Source organism: Camellia sinensis, chromosome 13 (assembly GCF_055761805.1).
Source record: "Camellia sinensis isolate YWXY chromosome 13, ASM5576180v1, whole genome shotgun sequence".
Taxonomy (NCBI): domain Eukaryota; kingdom Viridiplantae; phylum Streptophyta; class Magnoliopsida; order Ericales; family Theaceae; genus Camellia; species Camellia sinensis.
The window spans coordinates 114,006,553-114,017,360 of NC_138973.1; positions in this window are offsets into that span (position 1 = coordinate 114,006,553).

Consider the following 10,808-nt stretch of genomic DNA (forward strand, 5'->3'; position numbering starts at 1 on the left):
TTTATAAAATTTGAAACCGCCAAATCGATTCGCATCCATCCGCCAAACCGCCAATCCGCTCAATCCACATCCGCCGGATTGGCAGACGGATGCGAATTGATTTTCTCCAATCCGCCAATCTGGCGAATGAATGGCGGATTGGAGGTTCCGTTGTCGCAACCGACCCGCGCCCACCCCTACTTTCATTTAGGATATGAGTTGGTTTTTTAACTTTTTTTTATTCTATTTTAATTTGAGGTTAAAAAATCTCATTTGAAATAAATTTTTTAACTTTTTTAACTTTTGTAAAATAAATAAAAAAATTATAATTTATATGTAATATTTCATTTTATTTTTATAATTATCCTAATCCAAAAAATTTATGCCTATCCGGTAAACACCCCGTTGGTTTTGTATATGGAGAGGGAGAAGAATACCGGGAGAGAAGTGAAAACCGGAGTGGTGGGGCATTGTTCAGTGGCTATCATGACATCTATTGAATGGCTGTCTACAAACAAACCACCTGCTTTACGTCAGCCATTTTATAACTTGTATTATTTGATACCAGCAACAATTCCGGATTCTTTGGGAACCAGTTTATATAGTTAAAAAATTAAAAAATTATTAAAAAAATTAAAAAGTCAACAATTTATATCAAAAAATTAAAGATTTTTTTTCTCTCTATTTTTTACATATTTTTTCTTAAAAATTCAAAAAGTCATTCTAAACATACTAATTTTTTAGCTCATATTTTAGCCAAATAACTAAAAAGCTACTAAATTAACTTGTTTCCAAACGAGACCTCAGAACACAAATTTTAGTAATTTAATGGAGTATATGATAATAAAAAAAATTAAAATTAAAATATCACATCACAGTAAATATGATTTATTGTTAATTTATTAGAGCTCATTTTAGAATTTAAGAATTAAAACTCCATACATTTTTCTATTTGATTCCAGAAATTTTTTTCTCTTAAGTTCGAAATTTATATTAGAGTGTTTGGCCAGTGAAGTTTTGGCTAGAATAATTAATAATGATAAAATAAGTTAAAATAACTTATGAAAAGAAAATATTATATTTAAATTATAATTATTTTATTTTTTTCTTATAATTATTAAATTAATTAAAAAAATCAATTATTGTCTCAAATTTATTTTTTTAGCCAAGTTAAAATAATCGAAAAATAAATAAATAAATAAATAATCTAAAATAATCTATTCCCAAATCACACAATATGGTGGGAAGTTGTTATTTTAATACGCTATTTTAGTTTTTGGCTATTTTAATAGGTTAAAATTTTTATATTTAGAAAAATGATTGAATTTTTTTGTAGTTGGATGTAATGTTTGTGAGAGAAAAAGTAAAATAATTATGAATTTAATGTAATATTTTTTCTTATTAATTTTTTTAGCATATTTTATCTTTTTGTAAATTTTAACCTAAATTAAGCTAAAATTTTACTTTCCAAACGGCCCTATTGTTCATGGTGCTAATTTATGATATTCATGTACTGTTAATAAATACCAAAATTATATTATAAAAAGTCTTAATTATAATTGATATTAATGAAATATGTAATGGTGTTAAACTATGAAGTGAATATTATTTATAAAATTTTTGTCATCGTTCTCACTTAAGGGTGGGGTTTTATCCTGTAATTTTTTTTTCTTAATTTCTTAAAAGTAAAATATTAGTATAGTAGCCACTTGAAGAGTACAATATATATATATATATATATATATCATAAACACGGTAAATAATGTTATTATTTTTTATGAAAATATAAGAAAAATATATAAAATAAATTAAATAAAAATGACAAAATCATTTTTTTTTTATTAAAGAATGAAATATACAATAAACTATATAACTAAAACAAAACACAAAAATGAACTAGATTACACCATGGAACATATTACAAGATAGATTCAAATGGACATATAAAATAATATATAAGAAATTATTTAAATTTAAAACTTTGAAGAACGAAAGATAAAGGAAGAAAACCAAAGTTTGTGTGATACTACAGTTTCCTTAAAACAGATTCACCGCCTCCCGGTAGGAGCTGGAGGTACGCCGGTGTTTATCTCCTAAGACACGACGGTCGAAACCAGCTAATGCAGAAGTACCTTCTGAATAGTTTCGGCGAATTTGACAATGACTACACTCTCTCTAACAAGAACCAAAGAAGAGGCTAGCAAAAGAAGATAGGAAAAAAAAATTTGGTGTAAAATAAACATCTTCAACTTTTAATCTCAAAACACCATCTCTATTTTCCATCAAAAATTTCTCTAAAATTCTTCTTCCAAGTTGAAGGGGAAATGCCTCTATTTATACTAGTAGGGGAATCCCTAACCATGAAGGTCATTCATCAATAGGGCCATCAAATGCCATTAACCAAGGCCATCAACTCTAGCCATTAGGGCTAGAGTTACAAAGGTTGAAAACCTATGCCTACTAATATGGCCATCAATTCTATCATCAAAAGATGAGAGTTACAAAGGTCTAAACCTTCCATGTGTGCTTAATATATACAAATAAATATGTATATAATGATGGTCGAATAAACCAACTAGATGGGCCACAAAATAGATACTAATGTTGGGTCATAACCCGATCCAAACCTAATTCTCAAACACATGCATAAGCTAAGTCCAACACAACATAACTTAGCCCAAGCTCAAGATTAAGTCCAAGTCCAAGTCGAAGACCAAACCCAACATATGCACGAGCACACAAGCTTAGGCCCAGTCTAAACTAAGACTAAGTCTAAATTTAAGCCCAACTTTATTGATGTCCACTTAATGAGATAATTCTCATTCACAACTCAATGGTTTCGGTTAAGAAAATACAAAACCACTCAGACCCACTTTAACCACTGGTTGGGTCCCACTTTAATTTCGAATTAAAATTTCTGAAAAACTATTATTTTCCAACAAATAAAAAAGATGATATAAGGTCATCTCCAACATTTAACCAAATTCATTTATGACATACATTTCTGCATGGCATTGTGTCCATATAGAGTGCATTTTCAATAGCTTTAAATGAGGTAGATGGTGGAGGGAGTAGTGAGGTGGGTCAATTTGTTTAATGAAGTAGTTGGTTGGTTGTGTTTGTAAATTAGGCATTCATGAAACCACTTTCTGAAGTGTGCAGGATATATGATGGTGAATTAGTTGGATGGTTGTGTGTATATATCAAATTTTGGATATATTTATATAATTCATTTGTAATTCATTTGTGAAGTCGGAGGCATTTATTTGTAATTCATTTGTAATTTATAATGGTGAATATATATAAGAGTTGTGGGGATATATTTTCTGAGTACCAACACGTGGCAAGGTGACGCCGACGTATCAGCCGAGGTGCCACGTGTCTTGGTCGTTGTGCCGAGGTCATCTCAGCTAGGCCGAGGTTGCCTCCGAAGATATCGGAATACGAGATAGGCAGATAAGGGACAAGAGTCCTAGAATGAAGAGGGAACTCAACCTGGATATGGACAAGAGTCCTAGATTGGGAGAAGACTTCAGTTTGGGTAAAGATAAGACTCTTAGAGAGTTTATCCTAATCTCACTGGGAGTCCCAGATTAGCAGTAATCCTAAGTCCATTAGGGCTAGGCTCCTATTGGGACTAGGATTGTATTGGCTATAAAAGAGAGGCACCCCTATGGGTCTAAGGTATGCTTTTGATACTCAAGCTTGTGAGTTTAGCACTTGATTTATCTTTGAGAGATATACTGACTTGATCGTCGGAGTGCCCCCGGGTGGACGAACCACCGCCAGAATCTTCTCTTTCTGTTTCAGGTCAGCCATGTGCCATCTATTCTGCCGGTGCTCTCCAGCTGGATACTAAGCAAGCAGTGTGGTCAGAAAATCACCCACACAATTTGGTGCAGTCTGTGGGAAAGAAAGAAGAATAGATGGCCAATGACAGACAGAAGGATCAGATTAGAGACAACGCTCCTGCTGGGAGTGGGAGACCTATCGACCTCGACGTTGAAGGGGACGACCACAACACAGAAACTCGTGACCAGAGTCACGGAGTGAAAGACGTCGGCCAGGAAGGTGACGCACCAAAGACAACAGATCGAAGCGGATACTACAACGAAGATGGCCTCCAGGTATGGAAGGATAGATACCTGAGGAAGAACGAAGACCCTTCCAGAAGGGATGCAAAGACAGAGGGCATGAGCGCTCCTAAGGAGATAACATTCAAGTATAGAAGAGCTCAACCTGAGTGAGCAAATCCCGGATCCCAGATCCCAGAAGACATGATCTCGGTCTAGATGAGTAGGTCCGAGAAAAGAAGAGCTCAACCTAAGTGAGCAGATCCAAGATTCCAAAAGATAAAATCTCGGTACCTGAGTTTGAAAAGAGAAGAGCACAATGAGCAGATCTCAGATCCCAGAAGATAAAAAGGAAACACACAAGATCAGACTAAAGTTAGCCAGCATTGAGAAGTATGCTAGAGCCGGGGAGGACATGCCGGGAAAAAGGCATCGAAACAAGAAAAGAGAAACGGCTCGCCGATGCGAGCCCGAAAGTCAAACTCAGCCAAGTAAGATCAATAGAGAAACCAAGGCCAACAACCTCGGCTTGAATTCAACCTCGGCGACAAGGTCGAAGCTACATGTATGATGAGAACCCAAGTGGATTTTAAGTTCACACTGGGGGGGCAGAGAGAAGAAGAATGCGTTTACCACTTGTTGAAATTTGTAGTAATTTACAAGTTGGTTAAACCGATATAATGTTTACCGCTTGTTGAAATTTGTAGTAATTTACAAGTTGGTTAAACCGATATGATGTTTACCGCTTGTTGAAATTTGTAGCAATTTACAAGTTGGTTAAACCGATATGATGTTTACTGCTTGTTGAAATTTGTAGCAATTTACAAGTTGGTTAAACCGATATGATGTTTACCGCTTGTTGAAATTTGTAGCAATTTACAAGTTGGTTAAACCGATATAATGTTTTACAAGTTGGTTAAACCGATATAATGTTTACCGCTTGTTGAAATTTGTAGCAATTTACATGTTGGTTAAACCGATATGATGTTTACCGCTTGTTGAAATTTGTAGCAATTTACAAGTTGGTTAAACCGATATGATGTTTACTGTTTGTTGAAATTTGTAGCAATTTACAAGTTGGTTAAACCGATATGATGTTTACCGCTTGTTGAAATTTGTAGCAATTTATAAGTTGGTTAAGCCGAGATGATACTTAACCGAAGTTAAGCCCAGATGATGTTTAATCGAAGTTAAACCGAGATGATGCTTAATCGAAGTTAAGCCGAGATGATACTTAACTGAAGTTAAGCCCAGATGATGCTTAACCGAAGTTAAACCGAGATGATGCTTAACCGAAGTTAAGCCGGAGATAATGGTTAACCGAAGTTAAACCGAGATGATGCTTAACCGAAGTTAAGCCGAGATGATGCTTAACCAAAGTTAAGCCGAGATGATGTTTAACCGAAGTTAAACCGAGATGATGCTTAACCGAAGTTAAGCCGAAAATGATGTTTAACGAAAGTTAAACTGAGATAATGCTTAACCGAAGTTAAGCCGAGATGATGTTGAAACTTGAGAAAAATTTACAAGTTAGAAGATGCTCAAACATTTGTTGAAACTTGAGAAGAGTTTACAAGTTGAAGACTATGGTTAAATACTTGTTGAAATTTTTTGAGCAAAAATTTACAAGTTAAACCAAGGTTATGTTAAAAGAAGTATCTACATACTTGCCGAGATTACCATATTGCCAAGACTTGGAAAAAATTTGAAGACAGAAGTCTTGCTAAAAGTGAAGTATTAAGTTGTAAATAACACTTACGGAAATATTATGATAAATATTTTCAAGTATTAGGTCAAAACCGAGATAAACTAATTAATGGGTACAACCGAGGTGTTACACCCCGAGGAGATTGCACAAATAAAAGTATATGTTGAAGGCGGGCATATGACTCAGGTCTGTAGAGCACTAAGAGCACACTTATAAGACTTGGTGAGGCAAGGCCATCTGAGGGACCTTGGCGATGAGGCCAGGACAAGGGAAGAACAGGCAAGATTGCCTCAAGCACCAGCAGCTCCGCCTCCCCCAGCACAGCAACCACAGGCTGGAGGACCGTAGGTGGTTAATGTAATCCACTCAAAGATGAACGAAAATGACATACGAGGGGAGACCCAGAAGGTAAAACACCTACAGCACGTGAACCAAGTCGGACATAAAAGACCTCGGTCTGAAGAATGCCAGGGACCGACAATAGCCTTTACTGAAGCCGACCTAGAGATGGTCCAGCATCCACATAATGATGCCTTGGTAGTATTCCTCCAGGTTGGGGAGTGCCAAGTAAAACGCATCTTGATTGATCAAGGCAGCTCTTGCGACATCATGTATGTTAGATGTTACAAGGAGCTGGGCCTCTTTCTTGATGACTTGGAGCAATCCAATGGCCCGATGGTCGGCTTCAATGGAACGCCGACGTGGCCATTGGGCGCAACAAGCTTGGAAGTACAAGCCGGCACTAAAGAGATCAAGACAGCATTCATAGTGATTGACACGCCCTCGCCATACAACATCATCTTGGGAAGGCCATAGTTGCATGCAACGGGGGGAGTTCCCTCAACGTTGCATCAACTACTACGGTTCCCAACAGAACATGGGATTGAAGAAGTCGGAGGAGATCAACTGCAGGCGGAGAATTGCTCCATGGCAACAATAAAATTCACCTGCAGCATTCAAGAACCAGAGAAGACAGAGATTGAAAACGAGGACATAGAGGTCCTAGATGATGTCAGCAAGGAGCCAGCCAAGAAGAGTGAAGAGGCACTGAAGAAAATCCTCGTCCAGGAGGGGGATGAAAAACGTTTCTTTCTTCTCGGCTCAGGCTTAGCTGAAGAAGAAGAAAGAGAATTGGAAGCTTTTTTAAGAGCAAACATTGAGGTATTCGCTTGGACACCTTACGAAATGCCTGGCATTGACCCCGAGGTCACTTGCCACCAACTGAACGTCGACAGGTTGGCCAAACCTGTAATCCAACGAGCAAGAGGACTGACGTTGATGCACATCGAAGCAGTAGAGGAAGAAGTAGACAGACTTCTGGAGCCCAGGGCCATCTGAGAAGTCAATTACCCGACATGGCTATCAAATACAGTGGAAGAAGGAATGATAATCAAGGAGCAAGGAATGTTAACATCGGCCAACAACAGACATTTTTCAGAAGCAAAAAAGGGTACATATGCAAAGAAAAGAAAAGTACAAAGATGAAGACCCTAAGAACTAGGGACTAAGGCAAGAACGTCGGACTAATCTACTTCAACGGTTGACGGTGGTTCAGCATTGGCAATCAGCTGGGAGAGCTTCTCTACCATTATCTCGGCAACAATTTCAAGAAGGAACGTGGTTCTAAGACTATGCAGAAAACAGAAACGAAGGCAAGAATCTGGAAATACAACAAGAAAAACAAGAAGAGAAAAATCAGAGTCAAGAAGATGACAAAGTTCAAAGAATAAAGCCAAGTACACAGGCACTAAGCAGATATGACAAGAACAGTTCCAGGCATTTCAAGCAATAAAAAATCAAAAACTTGAAGACAAACGAGAACAGAAGGCCACAGATGGCAAATAAACAGATTCAAAGTAAATCAGAAGAGTTATGAAAGATTGAGCTTAATAAAAAGTGAGAATTTATGAACCTACCAAATGAACGCCGATATAAAGATCGCCAGAGTCAAATAGGTGACTGGAAATCAGGAAACCCACCGGAGAGTGTGAACGGAGCAGTTGCAGAAAGCTTGAAAACAGATCAATGAAGGATTGGGGATATTTTTTGAAAAGAGAAAAGTTTTAGCACAGAAAGCACATGAAAGAATGCAAAATGAGAAGACAAAGGGAAAGAGAGAAAGCTTTGTTGAAAACTCAAAAAGGCGACAAAGGAGTATTGAATTGTACCTTGGGTGACGTACCTATCAGGCGGCGTGCGCATAAACGACGCAAACCTGATAGCGCGTACAAGCCAGTAAGGGATGAACGCATGAACAAAACGGTTGAGGAGCGTATGCATGGTAGCTCATGCGCAGTTGCAAAGCTTTTGGAGTTTACGAATTGATGGAACCATAAACCTCGGTTAGGAGGTGCGATCTCAAGTAGCCTGGAAGGCATGAATCTTGATACTTGACACAAGTGGATAGTAAGGTCCAGGGAACTTTGAGGTCGGCGAGTTTGATCTCGGACAGAGGGGGACAGATGAATGAACAGTGTAGGTTCCATCACCTCAGAATGCCGAGGTAATAGAACCTAGGGGGCAATTGTGGGGATATATTTTCTGAGTACCAACACGTGGCAAGGTGACGCCGATGTGTCAGTCGAGGTGCCACGTGTCTTGGTCGTTGTGCCGAGGTCATCTCGGCTAGGCCGAGGTTGCCTCCGAAGATATCGGAATCCGAGATAGGCAGATAAAGGACAAGAGTCCTAGAATGAAAAGGGAACTCAACCTGGATATGGACAAGAGTCTTAGATTGGGAGAAAACTTCAGTTTGGGTAAAGATAAGACTCTTAGAGAGTTTATCCTAATCCCACTGAGAGTCCCAGATTAGCAGTAATCCTAAGTCCACTAAGGCCAGGCTCTTATTGGGACTAGGATTGTATTGGCTATAAAAGAGAGGCACCCCCATGGGTCTAAGGTATGCTTTTGATACTCAAGCTTGTGAGTTTAGCACTTGATTTATCTTTGAGAGATATACTGACTTGATCGTCGGAGTGCCCCCGGGTGGACGAACCACCGCCGGAATCTTCTCTTTCTGTTTCAGGTCAGCCAGGTGCCGTCTATTCTGCCGGTGCTCTCCAGCTGGTTACTAAGCGGGTAGTGTGGTCAGAAAATCACCCACACAAGAATCATGAGTGATTTGTAATTTAATAAATGTAGATACAGAACAAGAAAATTAGTTATTCACTAAAGTAAGCTATATGTTATAGGTATCCATGTTAGTAGTCCAAATCCATATCAATAGTCATCCTTGTAATTGACACTATTGTTATCCAAAATTCAATCTTAAGGACTCATCAACACAATATGTCAAAATAATCAATTAACAAAAAATATGTTGATAAAAATCACTTTCTTAACAATACATTTCACATGCACAAAACACGACATCAATAAATTATCACATCCGTACATTCAAAATTCACACTATTTTCGGTATTGACAAAGTTAACAGACCAATAATACTAGAAAAAAATAGATGTGTATAGGGTGAAGAGCACCAACAACAAACACTGACAGTTTTGATTAACAACAAAAATGATGTGTGTAAATGAAGTTTAAGAGCAACAACAAACACTGACAGCCTTCCTTGCGTAATCACCTCCTAATCAAAAAAATCAACCAAGAGTTCATGTTCTCGTCCACGTGGTGAAGTTAGTTTTCATCATGAAGATGCCACATATGTTCTATTAAATCATTGCGAAGGGCATGATATGCATTCTTATCTCTAATACCTAAATGACGGGACATAAATAATTAGAAGTAATTGTTATTGCTACATGAAAGTTGTACTGGTGAGTTGGTTGATGAAATTTCATAATAGAAATCAAGATGCTCATCTATCTCATCTTCGACAATTATATTGTGCAATATAACGCAACTCTTCATTATGTCACCAAGCATTTTGGGATCCAAAAAACATATTGCACCATCTACAATTGCAAATCGGGATTGAAGCACTCCGAATGCCCGCTCTACATCCTTCCTTGCTGACTCTTGCATCATTGCAAAATGTTGCTTCTTTGCTCCTTGGAGAGAAAAGATTGTTTGAACTAGTGTTGCCCATTAAGGGTATATACCATCAGCAATGTAATAACTCATATTATAAGTGTGTCCGTTAATAGTGTAATAAGAAGACGGAGCTTTACCTTGGGCAGGATTAGAAAATAAGGGCGATCGATCCAACACATTCAAGTCATTGTGTGATCCAGGCATTCCAAAAAATGCATGGCAAATCCACAAGTCATAAAAAGCTACTACTTCAAGAATAATAGTTGGCTTTTTCTGATGGCCTACGTATTGACCTTGCCATGCCGTTGGACAATGTTTCCACTCCTAATGCATGCAATCTAAACTTCCCAACATACCCAAAAACCCACGAACCTGCAAGTAATCTAGCAATATCAATTGTTGTCGGAGATCTAAGGTATTTGGGTCCAAATATTTCAATTATTGAATTGCAAAAGTGTTTCAAACTTTCAATTGCCATGCTTTCCCCAATTCACACATAATTATCAACTACATCTGCTGCCACTCCATATGAGAGTATTCTCATTGTTGAAGTCATCTTTTGCAGTAGAGACAATCCGAGGATATGAACTGCATCTTTTTTTTGAACAAAATATGGATCGTGTACTTCAATGGCATTCAAAATTCACAGATACAAAGAATGACGCATTCTAAAACGTATTCGAAATGTTGTAGGTGAATAAACTAGATTTGTTGCAAAATAATCCGCAAACAATACTTCGTGACCCTTCCATCTATCACGACGTATGTATTTATGTCCTACAATAGAATCTCCTCTTTTCTTGATCGATCACTTGCTATCAGAATCTGTATCATATTAGCATTATTTATCTCATAAACACTCAGAAGTTTCATAATTTTTTCATCATTAGACTCATCATCAGAGGATGAGGAGGAAGAAGAAGAGGATGAAAAATGAAATGAACAAATAAGAACTTGAGCTGGTCATTATGCTCTGGTTTTCAGTTATGGTTGATTCTAGATACAACGTTGTTTGTTTGGTTTTATATAGTACATGGGTTAATTTGTTTGTATCT